We start from the raw sequence: 10,711 nt of genomic DNA, 5'->3' as shown, positions 1-10,711 counted from the left end.
GTGGTAAACATCAAAATATTCGAATTTTATTATCTAGTATGGTCTGATCTGATTTAGTAATTTGACTAAATTTTGACCGTATTTTAATACTAATCTATAAATAAATACATTATCAAAGTGGATATTGTTAGATTCGTCTCATTATCAAATATATAATTTCATAATTTTTTAATACACAACTAACGGTATTTAGCAATAAGTAAATGATTTAAAAGTTCTAATATGATCTGATCTGAAGGTTTCTGGTCTGGTATGATCTGATCTAAATTTATTAAGATATACTCTCTCCGTCCCATATTATAGTTCCTGCTTTCTTATTTTGGAGACCCAAAATGTTATTCCTGTTTCTATTTTTGGATAGTATGTAAAGACCATTATACCCTCATTTTTTTAAACTTTATTCTTTAAACTTCCTAATTTACTCTTAAATTATCCACTTGTCTTGTACTTTTTTCCACTTTCTCTCTCTAACTTTTGTCTATAATTGTACTTTTCACTTTTTTCCCCTTAAATTATCCACTTGCATTGTACTTTTATCTTTTTTTTTCCACTTTTAATGTACTTCATCCAATTTTTCTCCTATTTCTTAAATACCGTGAAAAAATAAAAACAGGAACTATATGTTGGGACGGAGGGGGTAAGTAATAATAATTATCTAAACAACATTTATATATGCATTAAATTAAGGCTTAATATGTATATATATATATATATATATATATATATATATATATATATATATATATATATATATATATATATATATATATATATATATATATATATATATTAAAGGTTAGGAGGGAGATAGAAAGGATAGGGTAAATAGATAAGAGTGAATGAATAAAAAAAAATAATAAAAAGACAAAATTAGCTATAACATCATAAATTATTGCTTGGGTGCACTCAACATCACAAAATGGACAACACAAACTTTGGGGTTAGGTGTTGTAAATGACATAAATGCTTTTCGATGCCTGAGATTTCACTGAATTACGACTTTTTTTTATATTCTTTTTTACTAAATTAACCTCACTCCCCTTCACGTAACTTCTATAGAAACTAATTTAATTCACTATACTTGATAATTGGCCTTTCACTTTTTACAAAAATGAAATAGATGATGGAAGGTTGCCATCCACAAATTAAAAAGGGGTTAAACTAGAGGTTTTGGGTCTTAATAGCCTACTGGAGCTTTGTTTGATTAGATGTTTTGAAGTTTGGTTAATATTACAAAGAATAATGTAGTAGTCACATGAAGAGAAGGGTTAATTTAATATTAAAAAAATAAAAAAAAATCGAAATCCAGTTGAATCTCCAGCATCGGAAAACATTTATGGTTGTGTTTGGTAACAAGCGGATTGGACAGCATTTAGCTAATTGATGGCAAATCAAAGGTTTGACCAATCAATCCGCTAATTTGAGGTGTTTGGTAATCAGTGGGTACAATCTGCTAATTTAGAAAAAGCTCCTTATACCAACGTTTTCAAAATAGATGATTTGTATCTATTGCTAAAATTACATTCATACCCATATTTTATAATTATTTAACGAATGAAATTGACTAGTGAATGAATGAATTAATATACCATTAGAGGTTGTTTGTTAGTAGGGTTAATTGATGGGATAGGGATTAATAATCCCTTTTATCTTATAATTTCTTGTTTGTTTAATGGGAATTGTTGTATCCCATATGAAAGGGATGGGAATAAGAAAATAGAATTATCCCTCTATTTTTATAACAAAAGGGGCAGGTAAAAGGTATAGGGATTAAAATTGAAAAGTAAAATACAATTTTACTGTTAATGAAAGGAAAGGAAGAGGAGAGAGGAGAAATGTTAATAAGGATAGTTAAGTAATTTTACTACTTATCCCAATTTAATTATCAAATCATACAAAACAATGGATAACATAATTTTTAAATCCATATCCCACCTATTAATTCTCTATCGTTATCCTACCTTTTTATTCTCATTATCCCTATCCCCAATGCCAAACGCCCCGTTAATCCATAAATAAATTCTTCCTTAAAAAATAAAAAAATCCAATAAATTCTAGAATAAATATCACAGTATTGAAGAATAATTTCCATCAAACGAATTATAATTTTTATTTTTTTTGAAAAAAACAGACATGTACTCTGTGTTAATAAAAACAGAACAATGTCATCAAATTATCAAATATAAGATTGCTTCTCCTACCTCTGATTTCTATTGCATGTCAAGTTTCCACGATTTAAATGATGAAGTTTGAAAGGAAGATCAAGAGGTTGGAAAATATGAAAGGAATATCCTTCAAAAAACATAAAAATTAAAAATAAAAAAGGAAAAATGAAAAGAGGAAGAAGATGGCTAAGGTGTGAGCATGTGAGGTGTGCGGCCATTTTAAAGGGTTTTTAACTTTTTATATCCCGGTGCTTTGTAAATAATACAAGTAGAATTCATCTAATGGGCTTATTTGGGTAATTGGGTTCATACTTAGCCGCATAATATTGTAGACTTGTAGTTAATACTTGATTAACAATTAGTATTCCACATATTTTAAAAAAAAAATAAAAACTTATTATTGCAGTAATACTCATTTTTTGTATTAAAATATAACTATGTCCTTATTGGTAATTTTATATACTCAACCAACTATAAGCTAACAAAAGTTTACCAAACACTTTTATACAATAAGCTAATATAATCAGCTAGTCAAATCAGTTAATTCAATCAGCTAATCAAAATCAGTTAATACAATCAGTTTCAGCTATAAGCTACCAGCTTTTTACCAAACAAGGCCTATGTCATTTACGGCACCCAACCCCATAGTTCGTGTTGTTCACTGCTCTATTTAAAGTTCGTGCCATTGAACACAACCAAGTAACAGTTTGTGTTTTTCGAGCCATTTTTGCCTAATAAAAATGATATTTAGAAATTATACAAAGAAACAATTTTTTTTTTTTTTTTTTTGACAATTAAACAATTCTAATTAGTAGCCACACGGATATACTTAATCTTATACTATCATCGTTCATATTATGTGCACCATTTACTAAAAAACGGATGCTATATATTATGTGCAACAAATGCTTTTTTTTTTTTTTTTTTGAAGTTATTATTTCTCTATATCTCTCTACTCATCACATAATCTTTCTCTCTCCATTTATTACTCACAAAATAAAAATTTGTCTACAAGTTCGTTATGAATAATGCACAAGTCAAATTAGGCATTGACGACTCTATATCCAACGTTGGATTATTTGAAGTGCATCCGTGGTTATTCAAAACCACCCAACAAAACATAAGAACTAGCGGATTGGAGTTGACAAACTACTAACGGTACTCAATCTACTAAACACTCTTGAATCCTATGTTTACCAAATATGGTCAGAGTGTTTATACAATTTAATTTAATCATTTATTTATAAATAGCCTTAAATTATATTGTGAATAAAATTCCCCTTATTAATTACACAAAAATTTGATATGTGTGTTACATACCTAATAACAATAACCTAATCGAACCTTTTACTGTGTAGACACGCAAGTAAGGGTCATGTCCCAAGAGACCAATCAATGATTTAAACTAATTTGAATAAATGCTAACTGAAATCACCAAGAGAGTGAGTTAACTAAACTAAAAACTATTGTGATTAACTCAAACAAATTAAATACAATGATAAATAACTTTCAAAATCCAGTATTGCCACAAACATAATAATCAATGCAAAAGACAATTTCTACCACCAAGTAAGTATTCACTTAGAGTATTAAAGATCTCTCCCAAAAATCCAATGGCTTCACTAATCAACAATTCAGTACGCCTAATTATGTGGATTCATGCAAAATAAAAACATTAAACTCAATACTCTAACCCATTATAGCTATTCATGTGCTTTTGTCAAAAAAAAAAAAAAAAAATAATAAAAAATTATATACCTATTCATGTGGTATGTCCGTATGTGGAAAAACTCATACCCGTAAATGAAATACTCAAATCTGTCAAAACCCTGCTCATGTTGTGATCAAGACAATATTAATGAAATAATAACAATACCAAATATCCCCTAATTTATAAGCACAATCAATTAAGAAAGTCAATTAGGTTACTTATTAGGGAATTTAAACAAACCAATCATGCGTCATTCATATTTGGGTTCTACTTAATCCTGATTAGAAAATTACTCGCACAAATTAATGAAGAAAAAGATGAGAATAATACCAATAACTTGAATAAAAGCGATGAATTATTTTTTATGATGCAAGTTTTAAATCGAAAGTGGTCTTAATTAAAAGCAATAAAGGAGGGAAAATTATGATGATTGTAAGCAAATTAGAAAACTAATGTAAAACTATAAGTTTCTCCGAATTGAACTCTACACAAAGTGTTTCGGGGTTTTTTGATGTCCTGCGGGAGAGTTACAACACCAAGACTGACTTCTGGCTGCCTGTACCTGCAAAACAACGGAGACTCCCAGGGGTGGGAGTTCCACCTCCGACGATCAAGTTAGAACGTGTATGAGGAGTAAAGTGTAGAAAGTAAATGGGGTCAGGCTCCTCTTAGGAGTGTAGTGATCATCCGGCTGTCTGAGACAACCTCAATATCTGAGCCTTTCGCTCTCTGATTTGTGTGGATTGAATGTGTATTCAATTGAATCCCCCTCAACTGATGTAAATGATCAGTATTTATAGAGTCTTTGGGAGAGGTGCCTATTAGGTTATTTAACCTAATTTGATGGGCTTCTACCGTTTTACGGTTTCTAGGGTTATGGGCTTAAAGCCCGTTATGCCCTTTGAATGACACGTGTCATGCTCTAATTGGCTCATTGAGCGCTGAGCTTAGGGACACGTGTTGCATTAGCATAGGTCCATTTGTCAGGGGTATTTTTACCCCAAACATTAGCCCCTCGGAAGGAGTAATCTATCTTTTAAGAGGGATTGTTCCTTTCGAATATGAGACCCCTTAAGCCTCTTTGGTCAGCATTTGTCTAGTTCAATGAAAGAGGGACTTGATTAACTTGGAAAATTTTGATACCTTGAACGGTATGACATTTTCAAAGTTAATCAATCATAATAATGATTGCCGCTGAACTAGACAGATATCGACTTAGCTTATATCCTCAAATTTAGCCGACGGTATTGCTTTTGAGCAACAGGGTACCGCTGGTATTTAACTGCCGGCAATTTTGTTATCTTAGTCTCATTTGATCAATTTCAAACGGCTACGAGCTTGCCTTTTTTGACAGTCGGTAGGGCCATTTGTTGTAAGTTTATAGAGCAATGTGCCATCCGAATGGGAGATGTTCTCTGCAACGAATTCACCCAAAGGGCGTCGCCGGACGCCTCCTCATGTTGGAGCAGACGGATTGTTTAATTTAATAAGATCATCCGGCCATTGGCCTCGATTTGATCACTCCGGCCATTGGCCTCAATTTGATCATCCGACTTTTGGCCTCAATTTGATCATTCCGACCGTAGGCCTCAATTTGATCATCCCGGCCATAGGCCTCAATATGATCATCCCGGCCATAGGCCTCAATTTGATCATTCCGGCCATAGTCCTCAATTTGGTTGTTCTAAAAGGAACAACACTTAGCTGCTAAGTTGTTTAGACTTAGCTTATATCTACTCATGTTAGAGAAGATGGTTGATTTTAATTTTGCCGCTTGCACATTGTATAGGCGGTGGTTCTACTTAAGCCAGTTCAACATACTTTTAAACCTTTTTCGGTCGGTATGCTGCCCTTGAGGGGGAATTAAACCAATATTAAAATTTTGCAATGAGAGTTTGAACGGTCTTTTTAGGCCGCCAGACTTTAGTATTGAATCAATAATAATAACAATAATAATATGATAATTGTATAATGTTTATACCGAGGTATTAGAACGGTACCTTTCAATGGAGGATTTTTGCCAATATGCTGGATGACATTGAGATACCTCCTGCCTGATTCATGATACCGAGCTCTTCAATGGTGACAGGCGGCCATGAGACGTTGGGTAACAGGCTCGAGAAATGAATTTGTTCTCGGAGTATACAGACGGCTCTCTATTAGGATGCCTCCTGTTTCGGGGTTTTTTGGATGTCCTACGGGAGAGTTACAACACCAAGAATGACCCCCAGCTGCCTGTACCTGCAAAACAACGGAAACTCCTGTGGTTGGGAGTTCCGCCTCCGACGATCAAGTTAGAATGTGTTCAGAAGTAAAGATGCGGAAAGTAAAGGGGATCAGGCTCCTCTCGGAAGGGGAGTGACCATCCGACTGTCTAAGACAGTCTCGGAATCCGAGCCTTAGCTCTCAAGTAGCGCAATTAAAGCTGGAGTTAATGCTCAACAAGTAATGTACGCGTGTGTTTAATGATTTCTAAATGTTGTTCCTTAGAGGGAACATCTCCCTTTTATAGGGTCTGGAAATATGTGCGTAGTACTAGGTTTTCAGAAACCTAGAACTGACTGGGCTTGCCTAGGTATTTGGACCCTTAAAGGCTATTTTCCCAGTTGGCAATCTGTCTGCCACGTGTCGTGGCCTGATTGGTCCACCTTGGACCTCTCACGAAGTAACACGTGGCAGGCTCTGGTTGGTCCACGTGGATGACACGTGGCAAGGTTTCATTGGTCCACGTGGCGGAAGAAATCCCCTAATCATTTGCCCCTCACAGGGGTGACGTGTCTTGCCACGTGGTGCTTGTGACAAGTGTCACGCTCTGATTGGCTAACAGCTTTTCCCTTTTTTTTTTTTAACTGTCTCTTGGAATTCACCCCCCTATAAATAGGGGATGTCCAAATCATTTGTTTGGACATTTCCAAAAATTCCAGAGAGAACTTTATCTTAGTCTGAGAGAGAATGACTACCGACTACACCAGACCGCCTGCTCTTACAGCCGCTTTAGATTTTCAAGCGCCTTCACCTTCACCGACTAAAGGTAACCGCTTGTTTCTTTTTCTTTTTTCGTACTTTCTCTTTGTTTTTCTTTTGAAAATGGTTTCCCAAAAGCATACGACACGGCCTAGGTTAGTGATCAGCCGGTCACCGGGGACGGCTGAATCTATAACTAGGGGTGCCGACTGCCCCTTGCTGGATCACCCTTTGCGAAATGCCCCTATTCCAACTGCCTATGTGTCTGTGCAGGACACCATGGCCAAAACTAAGAGAACGACAAGGGTGACAAATTCAGACAACTCCTCCTTTTATGCGCCTATCAGCGAATTTTCTGACGTGCCGCCTGGTGCCCCAAGCACTCCTAGTGATTCCATTTTAGATGAATTAGGGGAGGAGGTTCAAAATGATATGCCGGCCTTTGTTGATCTTTCCCACCAGGCGAACACTAGGACCAAGAGCTCAGACAACGACTCTGAGCCAAGTACTTCTAGCAAGTTCTCAGATGAATCTGAGGAGAGGCACACTTGGCTAGGGCCCACGAGAGAGTCCCTCTTAGTAGAATTGGGAGCAGACTGGCGGAGCCGTCTGCTACCCGTCGAGAGAAATTTTCCGCCTACTACCATCATATTCCCGCAGGCAGGTGGAAGATGATGGTCGATAAAATTGGGAGCTTCAGAGTAGACCATGTCATGGGATATGATTACATTCTATGCGTGCCGGATGATGAAGACACCGTAGTCTGGCCAGAGGGGTATAACTACGGGGATGCGTGTTTTGGCTGCTATGAGGCGGCTATTAAAGCTGGCCTTAGATTTCCTTTGCATCCGGCTGTGGAGCGAATACTAGACGGATACCAGCTGAGTGTTTGGAAACTGTCCCCAAACTCTTGGTTCAATATATTAGGCTATGTTGCCGGCTGCGAAATGCATGAAGTAAAGCCCACTTCGAAGCATTCGCCCTCATGCATTACCTTAGCCGGACCCCAAAGGCAAGCAAGACCGACTGGTTTCAGTTATCTAGCCATAAGGGCTATATGATGACTTTGGGGAAGGAGAGCAAGTGGATGGATTGGAGAAACACTTTCTACATCATCTCTTGCCCTGACAAAGTCAGAAACCAAAAATTCAACAGGTGGAACAGGAACCCACCTTTCCTTACAGGCAGTTCGGAGCTGTCGCCTGTTCCTCGCAAAGCAAAAGAAGAGATCCTTGACAGAGGACTCTTCAAAGTATATATTCAGGTGAACCCCGAGACAAGGGCGAGGGAGTTCATTCCCCAAAATTATATTCCCAAGTATAACTGGTTATATGATGGGACATATCTGGTCGCCTGTGGCCTTAGTGAAGAAATGTCGAGAGGTAGATGACCGCCTGCTCAAGTGTCTTGTAAACTTGATTATTTTTGCGTCAAACTAACCCTGATTTATCTTTTGCAGACAAAGCTATGGAAAAACTCTCGGCCTCAAAGAGGGCTGCTACCCAGTTCCACTCGGCCATCTTGGGCAAGCGGTCAACTGAAGAGTCACCTGCTGCGCAGGCGCCCAAGGTGAACTTTCAACTGAACAAATCTCATTTAGCTTTTCTTCCGCCTGCTTCTTACTTATTGTGGTTATTTTGCAGGGCAACTTAGCAAAGCCTTCCTCCTCCTCCCAGCCGGATCCTAAAGTCAGGAAACAGACGGCTGGTGACATAACAACCCCTAGGAGAGCCAGGAAACATGTGGCCTCAAGGCCAGGGGGCACCCAACCTCCTAAATCTCCAGCCATCCCTGTGGGCAATCGGACAGAGAAGGAGAAGGAGAAGCAGGCGGCTGCTGATGGTATCAAAGACTTGCTTTCTTTCCCTTATCCTTTGAGGGTCAAATTCAATCCGCAGTTGTCCAGCACTTCTGAAAGCAATCGGTCTATTGGCCGAATTTACACCAAGTACTTACAGGGTATTGATTGTGGAGATGTCTTTCAAAGGCCGGACCTTGTCCATCTGGCCAAGTCTATGCTGAAAGCCGTCTCCCTTGAAGATAGGGAGGTGGTCAGGGGAGTCGGCACCCTTAACCTGGATTCCATCCTTGCCTTTCTCGCTGAGGTATACTTGTAATAATTTTTCGTTTCTTATTTATATAACTTTTAAGTCGCCTGTATCTGACGTCTGTTTATGGCCGGGTCTAGTCTATGCTGCGAGTACACGGTCTTTGCAGGCCCGACCAAAGAGGTAAAGGATACGAAGGCTCGGGCCGCCTCTGTTTCTAACAAAGCTATGTTCCAGATTGCCCAAAATGAACTTCTAACTAATGACATACTGTATTATCAGGCGGCTGCCAACTTGCAGGTCAAAACGGACTTAGAGGCAGGCAAGAAGAGGATCTCATAGCTGAAGCCGTCTATTAAGGACCTCAAGGCTGAGCTCGGGCCTCTTAAAGAGGCGGACAAAGAAGCAGCCGGCCTTCGCACTCGGTTAGACAAACTAAAGCACCGGCTGGCCAACCAGGAGACCCAGCTTGCCAAAAAATACACTTCAAGGGCTAATGAAGAGAAGGAGGCCCTAGTCAAGAACATGATAGATGAGTGCAGCGCCATCATGAAGCAGACATGGGGGGCTCTCTTCCCAGAGACCATTTATGAGAAGTGGGAGAATTAGTTTGCCGCCTCCACCAAGAAATACAATGATCTAATCCTGAACCAAGCCCAAGAGGGTGAGGAAGAAGAGGAGGAGTCGACTGATTCTACTTCTCAGGAGACGGGCCAGGAAAAGGATAAGGAGGGGGAGGTTAATGAAACAGAACATCGACCGACTAGGGACCAGACAGATGCGGCTGCTGATGCTGATGTACCCCCTCCGCCTGCTTAAGCTTTCCCCTTTTTTTCTATCAACTTTTCTTCGGCCTGCGTGTCGTATGCTTTGTATCATTACCCGACCAAAGGGGTCGGGATTTATTAAAAATTTCAACATTTCTGTCGATCTTATGGCCGACTGTTTATATGAAACATCCAGCAGTTTTGCCGGATTTTCCAATTTTTACTTTGCTTTGAATTTTTGCCTTTCATGAATTTCGCTAAGTATAGCTTGCCTTTTTGTATGAATGCAAATTTTTCAATATGCCGATTGTTATGGTATACCGACTGTTTTTGCCCCTGGGCAGTTGTGCGCCTGGTTTTCTCAGGCTGATGGATTGATCTGGAAATCTTTGATGCTTTAAAGGGTATAGCTGATTTCTAAGTCAATCAATCACTATGGTGATTGCCCCAAACCAGGCATACAGGCGGTCATTGGTCAGACGGTCATACGATCAGCATGATCCGGCTTTCGGCCTCAAAATTTCTTTTAGACGAACCATCAATCACTAAGTTTTATACTTAGTTTATTTTATTAATTGTAAAATGTCCATTTGTTTGACACTTGTATAGAAACAAGCGTCAAACCGGATGTTTAACCAAATTAGCAGGCGCCTGTTATATTACAGGCGGTAGCTTAAACAAAATAAACTTTAGCAGGAATAGTGGCCGAATGCCGACTGTTTATCAAAAGGACATGCGGCTTCATTCGTACCGTTAAGGTTCCGTGCTAGGTTGGTTGAGTGACTATGAGTTAACCTCTGGGGTTAATCAGTCTCCGTAACTTGAACTTGAGTGAATAAAGAAACAGTCGGTTGTGGCCGCATGTCGTTTTTCCATTTGCTAAGTTAGACTTAGCTTATTACCCAAATAGCTTCCAAGTTTAGAACTCAGCTTATGCTGACTGTTAGGGGTGTACAAAAATTGGCCCGGACCTGAAACCGGACCTGAACCGACCTGAACCGGACCGGACCTGACCCGGACCTGTTGATTCAGGTCCGGTCCCGGTTCTTAAAAATC

Source organism: Chenopodium quinoa, unplaced genomic scaffold (assembly GCF_001683475.1).
Source record: "Chenopodium quinoa cultivar QQ74 unplaced genomic scaffold, ASM168347v1, whole genome shotgun sequence".
Lineage (NCBI taxonomy): Eukaryota > Viridiplantae > Streptophyta > Magnoliopsida > Caryophyllales > Amaranthaceae > Chenopodium > Chenopodium quinoa.
The sequence above is the reverse complement of the archived record's forward strand: the minus strand, read 5'-3'. Positions refer to the sequence as shown.